Genomic DNA, 20,532 nt, shown 5'->3' on the forward strand with positions numbered 1-20,532 from the left:
TTCTCACAATTTCTGCAGAATGTAGAAGTTCCCAATATGTGGCTGTACAGTACTGCTTAGACACAGGGTGAGACTCTGGAGGGACAGAGCTCTATTTGCCTACTGGAGCTCAGATTTTCCTAGAATAGTTTGCTGATTCCATGTGCAAAGCCCCTAAGTGCTAGAAGAGCAGAATATCCCCTCAAGTGACCCCATTTTGAAAATTATGCTCCTTTAGGAATTTATCTACAGGTGTAGTAATTATTTGACTCCATGGGTGTATTCCAGAAAAAGCAGCAGTGGATGTTGAGTGAAAATCGCAAATCTGCTATTGTAGTGCCCGTACATTGCAGTCACCAATACGTTATGCCCAGCTCATGCTTCTGGAGACATGGACCAATAAATTAGGCGGTCTCTCATCACTACAGAAATGTCAAACGTGGACGCTAAATGTGGTTTAGGCACACTGGGCTCGGAAGGGGAGGGGGGCATTTGGATTTGGGAGTGCAGAATTTGCTGCATTTCTTTTGGGGGATGAGGAGCCATAGTGCTTTTCCAGAGCCTTTGTACTACCGGTAACTTGGAAGCCCCCTTTTTTCCGTTAACAGATGACGAACCCAAGTGGGGACATCCTTTTTTTGTTTGAGTTAAAGCTTTATTTGGGAACATTTTACATAACGTTTGCGATCATTTTTATCTTGTGCTTTAGTCTGAGCACTTACTTTGAGGTTTCCATCTAAATCTCCGAATTACGTTATTCAGATGAAACTCTCAAGGGATGCATTCACTACAGCCGAGTTACTCTAGGCTACGTCTGGCCTCTGTTCAGAGATGTCCTTCTTTTCAGAGGTGCCCAATCGGAGTGTCCGAATGCACTTTTATGCACCCTTAAAAAGATCGCCAGATCATAGGCCAGACAAGGTCCAAAGTGACTCCATCTGCCTCATTATGGGGAATCTTCCTCCTGAGATTCTGTCTGAATTTCAAATTTCAGAGATTTACATGGAAATTCCAGTGTAAACTCTCAGCGTAGAGCGCAGGATAAATGTGAGCCTAGCCTTAGGCTATGTGCACACGTTGCGGATTAGGCTTAGGAATTTCTGGTGCGGATTCTGCCTCTCCTGGCAGAAAACGCACCTGCGGATTTGTCATGTTTTTTGTGCGGTTCCGCAGCGTTTTTTGTGCGGTTTTGCTGCGGTTTTCTTGTGTTTTTTACCCCTGCGGTTTTCTATAATGGAATGGGTACAAAAAAGCTGCAGATTCATATCAAAGAAGTGACATGCTACTTCTTTTAATCCGCAGCGTTTCCGCAGCGGATTTTCCGCAAAGTGTGCTCAGCATTTTTAATTATAATTGCGGATCTGCAGCATTTCTGCACTGCAACAAACGCTGCAGATCCGCAGAGAATCCGCAACCTGTGCACATACCCTTACTTCTGATCTTTGGGAGGCTGAATGAACTAATCAACAGCAGATGAAGAATTGGTTTTATTATTTTTTTTGGTACCGTTCCTCGTGCGGTAGAAGTAATTAGACGACTTTATTCTTCGGGTCGGTGGGATTACCAGATTTATAACATTATGTTTGGCTGCTTTCACAGGCTAAAAACGCTTTTTATTGCAAAAACAAGAATTTGCATCACCGTATGTGATAACTATTTTTTCCATATATCTCCTGACAGTCGTGCGGGGGCTTGTTTTTAGTGGGACTAGTTGATCTTTTTATTGGTACCATTATCTGTTGGATAACATTTTCCTATTTTTTTTTTTTATTTTTTTGGGGAGGCAGAATGAACAAAAACTAGCAATTCAGGAAGTCAATACGATTACAGCGATACCACATTTTATATAATTTTATTTTAATGTTTTGCCACTTTTAGACAATAAAACCTATTTTATAGAAAAAATATTTTTGTATTGCCGTTATTCTGGGAGCTATAACTTTCATTTTTCTTCAGATGGAGCTGTATGGCGGTTTGTGTTTTGCGGGACAAGATGACGTTTTCAGCAATACCATTTTCCAATTCACTACCTGACGGCACCATTGGAGGACATCCTTCTTACCCTCAGTGGGACAGGAACAACAAGCGGTTAAAAGGACCCTACCCACTCCACCCACCAGTGTTTTTCCTGTCCCACTGTGGATAGGAACGGCAAGCTTTTCCTCGGGGTGATGAGCAGATGGTGGGGATCGGGGGGTCCAGCCTTTCCCTTCCCTGCCACAAGATATCTGCGGCTGATACCTTCTATGGGGGGTCCCTCAGCTTCCCCAGTGTAGCGCTGATCCTGGGGTCGGATCCTCACAGGGGGCTCTCGTTCCAGGCGCCTGTCTGCTGGGGGGTGAACGCAGCGGTCGCTTCCAGCAGCGACCTATTCCCAGCATGCGGCCGCATCTTTCTCCAGAGACTGCTTCCAAGCGGTCACTTCTGGTCGCTGCGAGCGCCGGAGAACGGGGACGCCAGCTGCAGCGCCGGCCTCTGGTGAGGCCTCGCAGCACGGCCAGCTGCAGGGGCGGTAAGGAGGGCAGGATCAACCAGGTAAATCCTATATAAATGTCACAGGGGGGGGTCTTTATGCCACCGGCCATCCTGACAGGGAGCACTCGGCTAAAACGGCTAAACTATCTTCGCTATGGAAGAGACAGCCAGACCTGATGGGACTGACCAGCTTCAGAGGCACGTGAGTGGGCTAGTCTAAGCCATACCACAATGCTCACCCCCTCCCCCTACTTCCCTATGTACTGCTGGTATTTATATGTATTCTAGGCAGAGCCTCCCATCCCCGCACCTGAAAGAAAAAATCCGGGAACAATAAATGCCCGATATGTGCTGCTAAATTCCCGGAAAATTGGCGGAAGCTACTATGCAAGTCGTGCACATCTAAGATTGTGGGTGATGAACAGACTGCATTATTAACCAGTATGAGAACAATGATTTGTCAGGAGGTTCTGGCATCCATCTCAAGCCTGAATTCTCCTCAGACCAGTCAGTTAGAACCGCAAACATCACAGAAAAGGCCAAGAGAGTCTAGTCCTTCTTCCGAAGAAGAGAATTTGGAAGAATCAGACCAGGAAGGAAGAGACGAATCATTGGCCAGAGGGAAAAGATATCTCTTCTCCGATGCAGATACTGATGAGCTTCTTCATGCAGTTCGTAACACCATGCAGTTACAGGATACGCCAGAGGAGACCTCGATCCGGGATTAAATGTTTAGCGGTTTACATGCTCAAGTCACAAAGGTTTTTCCAGTCAACACTCCTATTCGTTCCATGATTCTGGAAGAATGGCAGGAAGCGGAGAAGAGACTAGTAGTACCTAGAGACTTCAGACTCCATTTACCCTATAATCCAGAGGACATTAAAGTGTGGGATGAAGTTCCCAAGATTGATGTTCCATTGGCAAAGGTGGCAAAGAAGACCTCAATTCCGTTTGAAGATTCCTGTGCCTTAAAGGATCCAATGGATCGCAAAGCAGATGGACTGCTCAGGAGAACTTGGGAATCCTCGGCAGCAGTAATACGGGCCAATATAGCTGCAACATCAGTAACCCGGCCCATGCATTTATGGATAGACTATTTGGAGGAACATCTCAAAGCTAAGACTTCCAGAGATGTTATTCTCAAATCGCTTCCGTTACTTAAACTCGCAACAGGCTTTATGGCGGACGCTTCAGCAGAGTCTGTACGCTTCGCCGCCAGAAACGAGTCTTTGTCCAACGTGGCCAGAAGGACTATCTGGCTAAAGACTTGGTCAGGGGATATCCAATCAAAAAATAAACTGCGGAATCCCATTCTCAGGGAATAAAATATTTGGGCCTATTCTAGATGACATTTTAGAAAAAGCCTCAGATAAAAAGACGGGAACAGAAGGGGTTCCCTGAGGAGAAAATAAAAAAATTCCAGCCCTTTCGTAGATCCCGACCTGGTCAGAAGACAGACTACAAAGGGAAAGGGAAATCGGGGAGGTGGTCTTATCCCAAGGGTGGAAAGGGTAGAGACTCCATCTTCCCAAGTAGAGGTGCTGGAAAACCAAATAAATGACATCAAGGTGGGAGGTCGGTTACAAAAATTTCTAGGGGGTTGGCAGAAAATATCCCAAAATCCGTGGATTCTGCAGGTAATTGCTCAGGGGTACAAACTAGAGTTCTCCAACCGTCCCCCAGAAAGATTTGTAGTAACCAGACCCTGTCCGCTCTTAGACTCCTCTATGTGGACAAACATCCAGGAGTTGTTAGAGGCAATCATCCCCGTACCCGTCTCAGAAAGAGGCAAGGGCCATTATTCTCACTTGTTCTCAATAAAAAAACCTTCGGGAGACTCCCGAACGATCATAAATTTAAAACCCTTGAACAGGTGGGTCAGGTACAAAAGATTCAGGATGGAATCTATAAGGTCCACAACGCCTCTCATAGACAAAGACCTGGTGATGTGCACCTTAGATCTAAGCAATCCATACTACCATGTCCCAGTACACGCTTCCTACCAAAAGTTTCTGAGATTCGCCCTGATGAACAAAGGAGTAATGTATCACTTCCTGTTCAGATGTCTTTCCTTCGGTCTTGCTTCAGCACCCAGAATATTTACCAAACTAATGTCAGAGGTAGTAGCCTATCTAAGGAACCAGAATATTGCCATAGTGCCATATCTGGACGACTTTCTGATAATGGCAAGGTCAGAGAAACTTCTCATGATAGACTGCAGCTTCACACTCTCCATTCTACAGGACCTGGGGTGGATTGACAATTGGAAAAAATCATGCCTGGTCCCAAATTCCAGAATGAAATTTTTGGGGGTCCTATTAGATTCCAACACCAGAACATCTTTCTTACCAGAAGACAGACAGAAGGCCTTGATCAGGCACATACACCAATTCAGAAGGAGTACCCCTTCCATAAGAGAGGCAATGAGGATTCTGGGCCTAATGACGGCATGTATACCCTGTGTGAATTGGAGCCAATTCCACTCGCGAGGGTTACAGAAAGAGATTTTGAAATCTTGGAACAGGAGACAGGACTCTCTGGACAAGAAGATGATTGTTTCTCCGTCAGGAAAGAAATCCCTAACCTGGTGGACCACACCGAAGAACCTAAAAGTGGGGGTTCCATGGGTCCTCGATCCCTGTGTCACTATTACCACAGACGCCAGTCAATTCGGATGGGGCGGGCATATAGAAAGCACATACTACCAGGGAGAATGGAGTCCTCAGACTGCCGCAAGGTCGTCAAATTTCAGGGAGCTGTATGTGATCTGGAAGGTGCTATACCACGCCCAGTCACAGGTCAGAGACAGACATGTAAGAATACTGTCCGATAATATGAAAGCGGTGGCATTTCTAAGACACCAAGGAGGTCCGAAACATCCACCACTGCAACACCTAGCAGACCAGATCTTCAGATGGTCGGAGAAATCTGTCAAATCCATCTCGGCAGTTCACCTGGAAGGCACCAAAAATCAGGTAGCAGACTTCTTGAGCAGAACGCCTGTATATCCCGGAGAATGGGAACTAAACCCAGAAATATTCAGCAGTCTGTGCCAGCAGTGAGGAACACCTCAGGTGGATCTTTTTGCCACCAGGTCAAATGCAAAGATCAGAGCATTTTTCTCTCTCAATTCTCTAGATGGAGCCACAGGAGTAGACGCGCCTTGTCTCAGTATTGGGGAGAAGGTCTCCTGTACACATTTCCGCCTCTTCCTCTGATACCGAAGACACCCAGGAAGATACGAGACGAGAGAGCAACCGTAATCCTTCTGGTTCCTTTTTGGCCAAAAAGGAGCTGGTTCTCTCTACTATCCAGAATGTCAACAGAGAAACCAATCTTACTACCGAACAGGCAAGATCTTCTACTACAGGGGCAGGTGTTCAACAAAGACCCAGACTCTCTGCACCTATCTGCTTGGATCCTGAACGGCGAACCCTAAGATCCAGAGGCCTGTCAGAGGATGTCATTACCACACTCCAGGCAAGCAGAAAGCCGGTGACTTCAGCGACTTATAACGAAATCTGGAAGCGTTATTGTTCCTTTCTAGGAGAGGTTCCTGTGGATACTTCAAAACCCGAGATTCCCAGAATCCTCGACTTCCTGCAACTCTGTTTTGAGAAGGACCTCCGGCCTAGTACTTTAAAAGTTCAGATTGCAGCTCTTAGTGTCTTTTTTGATATGTCATTAGCCTCCCATCCTTGGATAGCAAGGTTTTCCAGGGCCACACAAAGAATGAGACCACTTGTAAGAAAATGAACTCCTCCTTGGGACCTAAACTTGGTCCTTAATGCCCTGTGTAAAACCTCATTCTTGTTATCAGAAGATATGGGCATAGCCAATCTCTACTTTAAAACAGCCTTCCTGATTGCCATCACATCAGCTGCAGCGTCGCTGTGTGGTCGCTGGAAAGCTGTCACACAGACAGCTCTCCAGCGACCAACGATGTCGAGGTCCCCGGGTAGCCAGGGTAAACATTGGGTTACTAAGCGCAGGGCCGCGCTTAGTAACCCGATGTTTACCCTGGTTACTAGTGTAAATGTAAAAAAAAAAAACACTACATACTTACATTCCGGTGTCTGTCGCGTCCCCCGGCGTTCTGCTTCCCTGCACTGTGTAAGCGCCAGCCGTATAGCAGAGCGGTGACGTCACCGCTGTGCTTTACGGCCGGCCGGCGCTCACAGTCAGTGCAGGGAAGCAGAACGCCGGCAGACACCGGAATGTAAGTATGTAGTGTTTGGTTTTTTTACATTTACACTGGTAACCAGGGTAAACATCGGGTTACTAAGCGCGGCCCTGCGCTTAGTAACCCGATGTTTACCCTGGTTACCAGTGAAGACATCGCTGAATCGGCGTCACACACGCCGATTCAGCGATGTCTGCGGGAGATCCAGCGACGAAATAAAGTTCTGGCCTTTCTACTCCGACCAGCGATGTCACAGCAGGATCCAGATCCCTGCTGCGTGTCAAACACAACGATATCGCTATCCGGGACGCTGCAACGTCACGGATCGCTAGCATATCGTTGTTAAGTTGTTCAGTGTGAAGGTACCTTTAACCCAGCCTTCCTCCCCAAGGTAGTGTCCTCAACAAATATAAAACAGGAGATAATCCTTCCCTCTTTCTACCAACACCCTAGAAACACAAAGGAAGGGGACTACCATAACCTTGATGTTAGGGAGACTGTTCTAAAATACCTGGGGGCGACGGAAGGTTGGAGACGGGACACTAACTTGTTCATACAGTACGGGGGTCCAAATAGAGGTTGTAAGGCAGCAAAATCAACCATTGCTAGGTGGATCAAAACCATAATAAACCTAGCATATACAGACCAAGGGAAAGATCCCCCGGATATTCTTAGAGTCCATTCAACTCGAGCTATCTCCACATCATGGGCAGCGAAAGGGGGAGCCTCAGCAGAGCAAATTTGTAGGGCGGCGACTTGGACCAGTCTTTCTATCTTTTCCAGACACTATAAATTAGATGTCTCATCAGATCAGTTAGCTTTTGGTAGAAAAATATTACATGCAGTAGTCCCACCCTAGTTTACCATCCTTTGGTATTCCTCCAATAGTGCTGTCAGGTGGTGAACTGGAAAGCGGTAATTAGACCTACCGGTAATTGTATTTCCAGGAATCCATCCTGACAGCACTACTAGTTCCCTCCCACTGCAAGTTTATACTATTGACTAATGTGATGCAACATTGGTGTATGACTGTTAATAAACTCTCTTTTTTGCATCCATCCAGATGTGGTACTTACAAAATCACTGGTGGGTGGAGTGGGGAGGGTCCTTTTAACCGCTGCTTGTTCCTGTCCCACTGAGGGTAAGAAGGACGTCCTCCAATGGTGCTGTCAGCATAGATTCCTGGAAATACAATTACCGGTAGGTCTAATTACCGTTTTTATTTACGTTCATCTTCATATTTACGTTCCAATTTTTATCCGGCTGTAAGGTAAAAAGCATCTTTTTTTGATAGTTTATTTTTTTTTAGCGATGTTCACTGAAGAGGTTAATCATTGTGTGACTGTTTTATCTATATATATAATTGTCTAAAGGTTTTTCCGTCTGTCTGTCTTTCTGTCTGTCTGTCTTTCTGTCTGTCCTGGAAATCCCACGCCTCTGATTGGTCGAGGCCGCCAGGCCTCGACCAATCAGCAACGGGCACAGCGACGATGATGTCATAATGGTTGCCATGGCGACAATGATGTCATAAAGGTTGCCTCGACCAATCAGCGACGGGCACAGTCTGCCGCGAACTCTGGAATCATCATTGTCCATATACTGCGGGGACATGCATATTCTAGAATACCCGATGCGTTAAAATCGGGCCACAATCTAGTAGTTTTATAAATTGGGCCGTTCCAGATGTAGCGAAACCAAATACAGTACAGACCAAAACTTTGGAGACACCTTCTCATTTAAAGATTTTTCTGTATTTTCATGACTATGATAATTGTAAATTCACACTGAAGGCATCAAAACTATGAATTAACACATGTGGAATTATATACTTAACAAAAAAGTGTGAAACAACTGAAAATTTGTCATATATTCTAGGCTCTTCAAAGTAGCCACCTTTTGCTTTGATGACTGCTTTGCACGCTCTTGGCATTCTCTTGATGAGCTTCAAGAGGTAGTCACCGGAAATGGTTTTCACTTCACAGGTGTTCCCTGTCAGGTTTAACAAGTGGGATTTCTTGCCTTATAAATGGGGTTGGGACCATCAGTTGTGTTGTGCAGAAGCCTGGTGGATACACGGCTGATAGTCCTACTGAATAGACTGTTACAATTTGTATTATGGCAAGAAAAAAGCAGCTAAGTAAAGAAAAATGAGTGGCCATCATTACTTTAAGAAATAAAGGTCAGTCAGTCCGAAAAATTGGGAAAACTTTGAAAGTGTCCCCAAGTGCAGTTGCAAAAACCATCAAGCGCTACAAAGAAACTGTCTCACATGAGGATCGCCGCAGGAAAGGAAGACCAAGAGTAACCTCTGCTTCTGAGGATAAGTTTATCCGAGTCACCAGCCTCAGAAATCCTAGGTTAACAGAAGCTCAGATTAGAGACCAGGTCAATGCCACACAGAGTTCTAGCAGCAGACACATCTCTACAACAACTGTTAAGAGGAGAGTTTGTGCAGCAGGCCCTCATGGTAAAATAGCTGCTAGGAAACCACTGCTAAGGACAGGCAACAAGCAGAAGAGACTTGTTTGGGCTGAAGAACACAAGGAATGGACATTAGACCAGTGGAAATCTGTGCTTTGGTCTGATGAGTCCAAATTTGAGATCTTTGGTTCCAACCACCATGTCTTTGTGCGACGCAGAAAAGGTGAACGGGTGGACTCTACATGCCTGGTTCCCACCATGAAGCATGGAGGAGGAGGTGTGATGTGTGGGGGTGCTTTGCTGGTAACACTGTTGGGGATTTATTCAGTATTGAAGGCATACTGAACCAGCATGGCTACCACAACATCTTGCAGCGGCATGCTATTCCATCCGGTTTGCGTTTCGTTGGGCCATCGTTTATTTTTCAACAGTACAATGACCTTAAACACACCTCCAGGATGTGTAGGGGCTATTTGACCAAGAAGGAGAATGATGGGGTGCTACGCCAGATGACCTGCCCTCTACATTCACCAGACCTGAACCCAATTGAGATGGTTTGGGGTGAGCTGGACCGCAGAGTGAAGGCAAAAGGGCCAACAAGTGCTAAGCATCTCTGGGAACACCTTCAAGATTGTTGGAAGACCATTTCTGGTGACTACCTCTTGAAGCTCATCAAGAGAATGCCAAGAGTGTGCAAAGCAGTCATCAAAGCAAAAGGTGGCTACTTTAAAGAATCTACAATATAAGACATATTTTCAGTTGTTTCACACTTTTTTGTTAAGTATATAATTCCACATGTGTTAGTTCATAGTTTTGATGCCTTCAGTGTGAATTTACAATTTTCATAGTCATGAAAATACGGAAAAATCTTTAAATGAGAAGGTGTGTCCAAACTTTTTGTCTGTACTGTATATGTACCTTTTTTTGTTTTGTTGTTTTTTTAACAAATACTTGTGTACAAATATATATAATTTTTATTTATTTTTTTTTTTTTTTCCAATTTGTTTTTACACTTTTTTTTTTTTTTCTACTTTGTAGCTCTATAGGACGTTCACTTTTAGCAGTCTGATCTCTGGTATAAAGCATTGCAATGCACTAGTAGTTCTGCACTTACACAAGAACCCTGATGTGTATACCTCATCATTCGGGAAGTCCTTCCCAACCATGAGGGGTATAAATACTTCAAATGTCGAGAAGTGGTTAAAAAAAATTCATAAAACCAACAAACAATTTGACGAAAAAAAAGACATGACACACAATATTATCACAACTGTAACAATCTGTAGTATACAACTAATGGTTTATAACCCTCATAGGGAACAACATAAAAGAAGAATATAGAAACAACTAAAACAGAAATACAAAAGCTGCTGTTTTTTTTTTTTTTGTTGTTTTTTTTCAGCCTGCATAAAAAATAAATAAATTTACGTGTAAAAAGGCAAAATAGTGAAAAATAGAAAAACCTTAAACGGCACTGTTGACACAAATAACAGAGCTGGAGCTCTCAGATTATGCTTTTTTTGTAATTGATTTTCCTGTGCGTTTGGGAGCCAAAGTTTGCTTTTCTGGAACATGGGAAAACTGGGTAACTTTACAATGTGATTTTGCTTCATTTTTGTTCTGTTCTATTAGCTGCTCTTCTTTTTTTTTTGTGTGTGTGTGTGTGTGTTTACAGAATTGTTAAAGACAAATACCACCTGAGTTAGCTTTTAGAAATCGGATCACTTTTTAACACCTTCCTGACATGCGCCATACTAGTAATGCGTTCCCGCAAACCGCAGTACTAGTACGGCGCTGCTATTTCCGCTCACCGCGCTGAATCGTGCGGTGACCGGGTAAGGACGGCTGCTGTTTCTGACAGCAGACCATCCTGGCATGTCACTACAAGGGGCTGAGCCCCTTCCATGTCACTCCTTCCATTCTGAGCCCTGACGTGCACACAAACAGTGGTTTTCCCCCACATATGGGGTATCGGCGTACTCTGGAGAAAATGTGCAACACCTTTAGTGGTCTATTTTCTCCTGTGACCTTTGTGAAAATAAAAAAAATTAGGGCTAAAAGATCATTTTTGTGGAAAAAATGAGATTTTTTTTTTTTTTTTTTTTTTCATGACTTAACGTTATAATTTTCTGTGAGGCACTTGGAGGTTTACGGTGCTCACCACATATCTAAATAAATTCCTTGGAGGTCTAGTTTCCAAAATGGGGTCACTTTTGTGAGAATTCCACTGTTTAGGCACATCAGGGGTTCTGCAAATGCAACATGATGTCTGCAGACCATTCCATCAAAGTCTGCAATCCAAAACGGCACTCCTTCCATTCTGAGCCCTCCCATGTGCACAAACAGTGGTTTTCCCCCACATATGGGGTATCGGCATATTCAGGAGAAAATGTGCAACAACTTTAGTGGTTTATTTTCTCCCGTTACCTTTGTGAAAATAAAAAAAAAATTGGGGCTAAAAGATCATTTTTGTGGAAAAAATGTTTTGTATTTTTTTTTTTTTCTCGGCTCTGTTATAATAATAATAATAATAATTTTTATTTATATAGCGCCAACATATTCCGCAGCGCTTTACAAATTATAGAGGGGACTTGCACAGACAATAGACATTACAGCATAACAGGAATACAGTTCAAAACAGATACCAGGAGGAATGAGGGCCCTGCTCGCAAGCTTACAATCTATGAGGAAAAGGGGAGACACGAGAGGTGGATGGTAACAAATGCTATAGTTATTCTGACCAGCCATAGTGTAAGGCTCGGGTGTTCATGTAAAGCTGCATGAACCAGTTAACTGCCTAAGTATGTAACAGTACAGACACAGAGGGCTATTAACTGCATAAAGTGAATGAGAACATTTTTTTTTTTTAACCCCTTCATGACCCAGCCTATTTTGACCTTAAAGACCTTGCCGTTTTTTGCAATTCTGACCAGTGTCCCTTTATGAGGTAATAACTCAGGAACGCTTCAACGGATCCTAGCGGTTCTGAGATTGTTTTTTCGTGACATATTGGGCTTCATGTTAGTGGTAAATTTAGGTCAATAAATTCTGCGTTTATTTGTGATAAAAACGGAAATTTGGCGAAAATTTTGAAAATTTCGCAATTTTCACATTTTGAATTTTTATTCTGTTAAACCAGAGAGATATGTGACACAAAATAGTTAATAAATAACATTTCCCACATGTTTACTTTACATCAGCACAATTTTGGAAACAAAATTTTTTTTTGTTAGGAAGTTATAAGGGTTAAAATTTGACCAGCGATTTGTCATTTTTACAACGAAATTTACAAAACCATTTTTTTTAGGGACCACCTCACATTTGAAGTCAGTTTGAGGGGTCTACATGGCTGAAAATACCCAAAAGTGACACCATTCTAAAAACTGCACCCCTCAAGGTACTCAAAACCACATTCAAGAAGTTTATTAACCCTTCAGGTGCTTCACAGCAGCAGAAGCAACATGGAAGGAAAAAATGAACATTTAACTTTTTAGTCACAAAAATGATCTTTTAGCAACAATTTTTTTATTTTCCCAATGGTAAAAGGAGAAACTGAACCACGAAAGTTGTTGTCCAATTTGTCCTAAGTACGCTGATACCTCATATGTGGGGGTAAACCACTGTTTGGGCGCACGGCAGGGCTTGGAAGGGAAGGAGCGCCATTTGACTTTTTGAATCAAAAATTGGCTCCACTCTTTAGCGGACACCATGTCACGTTTGGAGAGCCCCCGTGTGCCTAAAAATTGGAGCTCCCCCACAAGTGACCCCATTTTGGAAACTAGACGCCCCAAGGAACTTATCTAGATGCATAGTGAGCACTTTGAACCCCCAGGTGCTTCACAAATTGATCCGTAAAAATGAAAAAGTACTTTTTTTTCACAAAAAAAATCTTTTAGCCTCAATTTTTTCATTTTCACATGGGCAACAGGATAAAATGGATCCTAAAATGTGTTGGGCAATTTCTCCCGAGTACGCCGATACCTCATATGTGGGGGTAAACCACTGTTTGGGCACACGGCAGGGCTCGGAAGGGAAGGCGCGCCATTTGACTTTTTGAATGGAAAATTAGCTCCAATTGTTATCGGACACCATGTCGCGTTTGGAGAGCCCCTGTGTGCCTATGCATTGGAGCTCCCCCACAAGTGACCCCATTTTGGAAACTAGACCCCCCAAGGAACTTATTTAGATTCCTAGTGAGCACTTTAAACCCTCAGGTGCTTCACAAATTGATCTGTAAAAATGAAAAAGTACTTTTTTTTCACAAAAAAATTCTTTTCGCCTCAATTTTTTCATTTTCACATGGGCAGTAGGATAAAATGGATCATAAAATTTGTTGGGCAATTTCTCCCGAGTACGCCGATACCTCATATGTGGGGGTAAACCACTGTTTGGGCACACGGCAGGGCTCGGAAGGGAAGGCGCGCCATTTGACTTTTTGAATGGAAAATTAGCTCCAATTGTTAGCGGACACCATGTCGCGTTTGGAGAGCCCCTGTGTGCCTATGCATTGGAGCTCCCCCACAAGTGACCCCATTTTGGAAACTAGACCCCCACGGAACTTATCTAGATGCATATTGAGCACTTTAAACCCCCAGGTGCTTCACAGAAGTTTATAACGCAGAGCCATGAAAATAAAAAATAATTTTTCTTTCCTCAAAAATGATTTTTTAGCCTGGAATTTCCTATTTTGCCAAGGATAATAGGAGAAATTGGACCCCAAATATTGTTGTCCAGTTTGTCCTGAGTACGCTGATACCCCATATGTGGGGGTAAACCACTGTTTGGGCGCACGGCAGGGCTCGGAAGGGATGGCACGCCATTTGGCTTTTTAAATGGAAAATTAGCTCCAATCATTAGCGGACACCATGTCACGTTTGGAGAGCCCCTGTGTGCCTAAACATTGGAGATCCCCCAGAAATGACCCCATTTTGGAAACTAGACCCCCAAAGGAACTAATCTGGATGTGTGGTGAGGACTTTGAACCCCCAAGTGCTTCACAGAAGTTTATAACGCAGAGCCATGAAAATAAAAAAAAAAAATTATTTTCTCAAAAATGATCTTTTAGCCTGCAATTTTTTATTTTACAAAGGGTAACAGGAGAAATTTGACCCCAAAAGTTGTTGTCCAGTTTCTCCTGAGTACGCTGATACCCCATATGTGGGGGTAAACCACTGTTTGGGCACATGCCGGGGCTCGGAAGTGAAGTAGTGACATTTTGAAATGCAGACTTTGATGGAATGCTCTGTGGGCGTCACGTTGCGTTTGCAGAGCCCCTGATGTGGCTTAACAGTAGAAACCCCCCACAAGTGACCCCATTTTGGAAACTAGACCCCGAAAGGAACTTATCTGATGTGTGGTGAGCACTTTGAACCCCCAAGTAACATAGTAACATAGTAACATAGTTAGTAAGGCCGAAAAAAGACATTTGTCCATCCAGTTCAGCCTATATTCCATCATAATAAATCCCCAGATCTACGTCCTTCTACAGAACCTAATTGTATGATACAATATTGTTCTGCTCCAGGAAGACATCCAGGCCTCTCTTGAACCCCTCGACTGAGTTCGCCATCACCACCTCCTCAGGCAAGCAATTCCAGATTCTCACTGCCCTAACAGTAAAGAATCCTCTTCTATGTTGGTGGAAAAACCTTCTCTCCTCCAGACGCAAAGAATGCCCCCTTGTGCCCGTCACCTTCCTTGGTATAAACAGATCCTCAGCGAGATATTTGTATTGTCCCCTTATATACTTATACATGGTTATTAGATCGCCCCTCAGTGCTTCATAGAAGTTTATAATGCAGAGCCGTGAAAATAATAAATACGTTTTCTTTCCTCAAAAATAATTATTTAGCCCAGAATTTTTTATTTTCCCAAGGGTAACAGGAGAAATTGGATCCCAAAAGTTGTTGTCCAGTTTCTCCTGAGTACGCTGATACCCCATATGTGGGGGTAAACCACTGTTTGGGCACATGCCGAGGCTCGGAAGTGAAGTAGTGACGTTTTGAAATGCAGACTTTGATGGAATGCTCTGCGGGCGTCACGTTGCGTTTGCAGAGCCCCTGATGTGCCTAAACAGTAGAAACCCCCCACAAGTGACCCCATTTTGGAAACTAGACCCCGAAAGGAACTTATCTAGATGTGTGGTGAGCACTTTGAACCCCCAAGTGCTTCATAGAAGTTTATAATGCAGAGCCGTGAAAATAATAAATACGTTTTCTTTCCTCAAAAATAATTATTTAGCCCAAAATTTTTTATTTTCCCAAGGGTTACAGGAGAAATTGGACCCCAAAAGTTGTTGTCCAGTTTCTCCTGAGTACGCTGATACCCCATGTGTGGGGGTAAACCACTGTTTGGGCACACGTCGGGGCTCAGAAGGGAAGTAGTGACTTTTGAAATGCAGACTTTGATGGAATGGTCTGCGGGCGTCACATTGCGTTTGCAGAGCCCCTGATGTGCCTAAACAGTAGAAACCCCCCACAAGTGACCCCATTTTAGAAACTAGACCCCCCCAAGGAACTTATCTAGATATGTGGTGAGCACTTTGAACCCCCAAGTGCTTCACAGACGTTTACAACGCAGAGCCGTGAAAATAAAAAATCATTTTTCTTTTTTCTTTCCTCAAAAATGATGTTTTAGCAAGCATTTCTTTATTTTCACAAGGGTAACAGGAGAAATTGGACCCCAGTAATTGTTGCGCAGTTTGTCTGGAGTATGCTGGTACCCCATATGTGGGGGTAAACCACTGTTTGGGTGCACGTCGGGGCTCGGAAGTGAGGGAGCACCATTTGACTTTTTGAATACAAGATTGGCTGGAATCAATGGTGGCACCATGTTGCGTTTGGAGACCCCCTGATATGCCTAAACAGTGGAAACCCCTCAATTCTAACTCCAACACACCCCTAACCCTTATCCCAACTGTAGCCGTAACCTAATCACAACCCTAACCCCAACACACCCGTAACCCCAACACACCCCTAACCATAACCCTAATTCCAACCCAACCCTAGCCCTAAGGCTATGTGCCAACGTTGCGGATTTGTATGAGATTTTTCAGCACCATTTTTGAAAAATCCGCGGGTAAAAGGCACTGCGTTTTACCTGCGGATTTACCGCGGATTTCCAGTGTTTTTTGTCCGGATTTCACCTGCGGATTCCTATTGAGGAACAGGTGTAAAACGCTGCGGAATCCGCACAAAGAATTGACATGCTGCGGAAAATACAACGCAGCGTTCCCGCGCGGTATTTTCCGCACCATGGGCACAGCGGATTTGGCTTTCCATACATGGTACTGTAAACCTGATGGAACTCTGCTGCGGATAAAGGTATGTGCACACGCTGCGGAAAACGCTGCGGATCCGCAGCAGTTTCCCATGAGTTTACAGTTCAATGCAAACCTATGGAAAACAAAAATCGCTGTACACATGCTGCAGAAAAACTGCACGGAAACGCAGCGGTTTACATTCCGCAGCATGTCACTTCTTTCTGCGGATTCCGCAGCGGTTTTACAACTGCTCAAATAGAAAATCGCTGTTGTAAAACCGCATTGAAATGCGCAGAAAAAACATGGTAAATCCGCCATAAATCCGCAGCGGTTTAGCACTGCGGATTTATCAAATCCGCAGCGGAAAAATCCGCAGAGGACCAGAATACGTGTGCACATACCGAAACCCTAACCCTAACCCTAGTTCTTACCCCAACCTTAGTGGAAAAAAAAATAATTTTATTTTTTTTATTGTCCCTACCTATGGGGGTGACAAAGGGGTGGGGGGGGGTCATTTACTTTTTTTTTTTATTTTGATCACTGAGATATAACCTATCTCAGTGATCAAAATTCACTCTGGAACGAATCTGCCGGCCGGCAGATTCGGCGGGCGCACTGCACATGCGCCCGCCATTTTGGAAGATGGCGGCGCCCAGGAAAGAAGACGGACGGTCCCCGGGAGGCCAGGTAAGTATAAGGGGGGGGGAGATCAGGGCACGGGGGGTGGATCGGAACACGGGGGGGTGGATTGGAGCACGGAGTGGGGGATCGCTGTGCGGGCGGGTGGATCGGAGCACGGGGGGGATCGCTGTGCGGGGGGGGGGATCGGAGTGCGGGGGGTTTGATTGGAGCACGGGGGGTGTGATTGGAGCACGGGGGGTGTGATTGGAGCACGGGGGGAGCGGGCAGGAGGACGGGGGAGCGGAGCACAGGACCGAGGGGAGCAGACCACAGATCGGGGGGCTGGGGGGGCGATCGGAGGAGTGGGGTGGGTGCACATTAGTGTGTCCAGCCATGGCCGATGATATTGCAGCATCGGCCATGGCTGGATTGTAATATTTCACCATTTTTTTAGGTGAAATATTACAAATCGCTCTGATTGGCAGTTTCACTTTCAACAGCCAATCAGAGCGATCGTAGCCACGAGGGGGTGAAGCCACCCCCCCTGGGCTAAACTACCACTCCCCCTGTCCCTGCAGATCGGGTGAAATGGGAGTTAACCCTTTCACCCGATCTGCAGTGACGCGATCTTTCCATGACGCATATGCTGCGTCATGGGTCGGAATGGCACCGACTTTCATGACGCAGCGTATGCGTCAAAGGTCGGGAAGGGGTTAAAATAGGCCACACAGGGATCCTTACATTAATGCATTGAGGCGGTAGGCCAGTCTGAACAAATGAGTTTTTAGGGCACGCTGAAAACTGTGGGGATTGGGGATTAATCGCATTAACCTCGGTAGTGCATTCCAAAGAATCGGCGCAGCACGTGTAAAGTCTTGGAGACGGGAGTGGGAGGTTCTGATTATTGAGGATGCTAACCTGAGGTCATTAGCGGAGCGGAGGGCACGGGTAGGGTGGTAGACCGAGACCAGAGAGGAGATATAGGGTGGTGCTGAGCCATGGAGTGCTTTGTGGATGAGGGTAGTAGTTTTGTACTGGATTCTGGAGTGGATGGGTAACCAGTGTAATGACTGGCACAAGGTAGAGGCATCGGTGTAACGGTTGGTGAGGAATATGATCCTGGCAGCAGCATTCAGGACAGATTGGAGCGGGGAGAGTTTGGTAAGAGGGAGGCCGATTAGTAGAGAGTTACAATAGTCCAGACGAGAATGAATAAGTGAAACAGTAAGAGTTTTTGCAGAGTCGAAATTAAGAAAAGGGCGAATTCTAGAAATGTTTTTGAGATGCAGATAAGAAGAGCGAGCCAGTGATCGGATGTGGGGGGTGAATGAAAGGTCAGAATCAAGGATGACCCCAAGGCAGCAGGCATGTTGCTTTGGAGTAATGGTGGAACCGCACACGGAGATGGCAATGTCAGGCAAAGGTAGGTTAGTAGAAGGAGAGAACACGAGGAGTTCAGTTTTTGACAGGTTTAGTTTCAGATAGAGGGAGGACATGATGTTAGAGACAGCGGTAAGACAATCACTGGTGTTTTCTAATAAGGCAGGCGAGATATCAGGAGCAGAAGTGTATAATTGGGTGTCATCAGCATAGAGATGGTACTGGAAACCAAATCTACTGATTGTTTGTCCAATAGGGGCAGTATACAACGAGAAGAGAAGGGGGCCTAGGACTGATCCTTGAGGAACCCCAACAGTAAGGGGAAGGTGAGAGGAGGAGGAACCAGCAAAACATACAGTGAAGGATCGGTCAGAGAGATAGGAGGAGAACCAGGAGAGAACGGTGTCCTTGAGGTCGATGGAGCGGAGCATAGTGAGGAGGAGCTGATGATCCACAGTATCGAATGCTGCAGAGAGATCCAAAAGAATAAGCATGGAGTAGTGACCATTAGATTTAGCTGTTAGTAGGTCATTAGAGACTTTAGTGAGGGCAGTTTCAGTACAGTGTAAAGAGCGGAAGCCAGATTGAAGAGGGTCTAGAAGAGAGTTATCTGAGAGATAGCGGGTAAGACGGGAGTGGACCAGGCGTTCGAGGAGTTTAGAGATGAAGGGAAGATTAGAGACAGGTCTATAATTAGCGGCACAGTTTTGGTCGAGGGATGGTTTTTTAAGTAATGATGTATGATGGCATGCTTAAATGAGGAGGGAAAAATACCGGAAGTGAGGGAAAGGTTGAATATTTTTGTTAGGTGAGAGGTGACAGCCGGGGAAAGGGACTGGAGGAGATGTGACGGAATGGGGTCACTGGTGCAAGTGGTTGGGCGAGAGGATGCAAGGAGCTTGCTTAGTTCTTCTTCTGTAACTGGTTCAAAGTCAGAGAGTGAACTAGATGCAGTGGGGGAGGGAGGACAGTGCATGGTATGAAGAGATTGGGAGATGATTTCCTGTCGAATGTGGTCAATTTTTTCTTTGAAGTAATTGGCCAGATCGTCAGCGCGGAGATCCGTGGTTGGGGCCTGCTCTCTTGGGTTGAGTAGGGACTGGAACGTGTCAAAGAGACGTTTAGGGTTATTGGACAGGGAGGTGATGAGGATGTTGAAATAGGTTTGTTTGGAGAGGTGAAGGGCAGAATTGTATGTCTTTAGCATGAACTTATAATGGATGAAGTCTTCGGGTAGATTAGATTTTCTCCACAGACGTTCTGCGCACCTGGAGCACCGCTGCAGGAAACGTGTTTGCAGCGTGTGCCACGGTTGTTGCCGTCTGTGCCGAGTTGTTTTATGTATAGGAGGAGCAGCTTCATCCAGAGCACTTTGCAGTGTTTCATTGTAATGCTTCAGAGCAGAATCAGGACATGAGATGGAGAAGATTGGGGCCAATGAGGACTGCAGGTTCTTCATAAGTTTCTGGGTGTTAATGGCCTGTATGTTTCTATAAGTGTGGAAAATGGGGGTGACCTGAGCTGGATGGCAGTTCTTGATAGAGAATGAAAGGAGGTTGTGGTCAGAGAGAGGGAAAGGGGAGTTTGTGAAATCATCCACTGAGCAAAGCCGGGAGAAGACCAAGTCAAGGGAGTTTCCATCTTCATGCGTTGGAGAGTTAATATGCTGCGAGAGGCCGAAAGAGGAGGATAGAGATAAAAGGTGAGAAGCAGATGGGGAGAGGGGAAGATGGGGAGAGGGAGAGGGGAAGTTATAAACTTCTGTGAAGCACCTGGGGGTTCAAAGTGCTCACCACACAGCTACATAAGTTTGTTAAAGAGTCTGATTTCCAAAGTGGGGTCACTTATGGGGGTTTTCCAATGTTTAGGCACATCAGGGGCTCTTCAAACGCGACATGGCGTCCACTCTCAATTCCAGCCAATTTTGCCTTCAAAAAGTCAAAAGGCGCTCCTTCCCTTCCGAGCCCTGCTGTGTGCCCAAACAGTGGTTTTCCCCCACATATGGGGTATCGGCGTATTCAGGAGAAATTGCTCACCAACTTTAGTGGATCATTTTCTCCTTTTACCCTTGTGAAAATAAACAAATTGTTGCCGAATGATCATTTTTGTGACTAAAAAGTTCATGTTCGTTTTTTCCTTCCACATTGCTTCAGCTCCTGTGAAGCACCCGAAGGGTTAATTTCTTAAATGTGGTTTTGAGTACCATGAGGGA

The 20,532-nt window shown here is 45.0% G+C and overlaps 1 protein-coding gene across 2 annotated transcripts in view; it reads left to right on the forward strand.

Moving 5' to 3' along the window:
• Positions 1 to 20,532, forward strand: part of LOC138667073 (oocyte zinc finger protein XlCOF6-like) — a 118,711-nt gene that overhangs the window by 71,778 nt on the left and 26,401 nt on the right. The window lies entirely within an intron of this gene.

The sequence above is a fragment of the Ranitomeya imitator genome, chromosome 2 (assembly GCF_032444005.1).
Source record: "Ranitomeya imitator isolate aRanImi1 chromosome 2, aRanImi1.pri, whole genome shotgun sequence".
NCBI classification, from domain to species: Eukaryota; Metazoa; Chordata; class Amphibia; order Anura; family Dendrobatidae; genus Ranitomeya; species Ranitomeya imitator.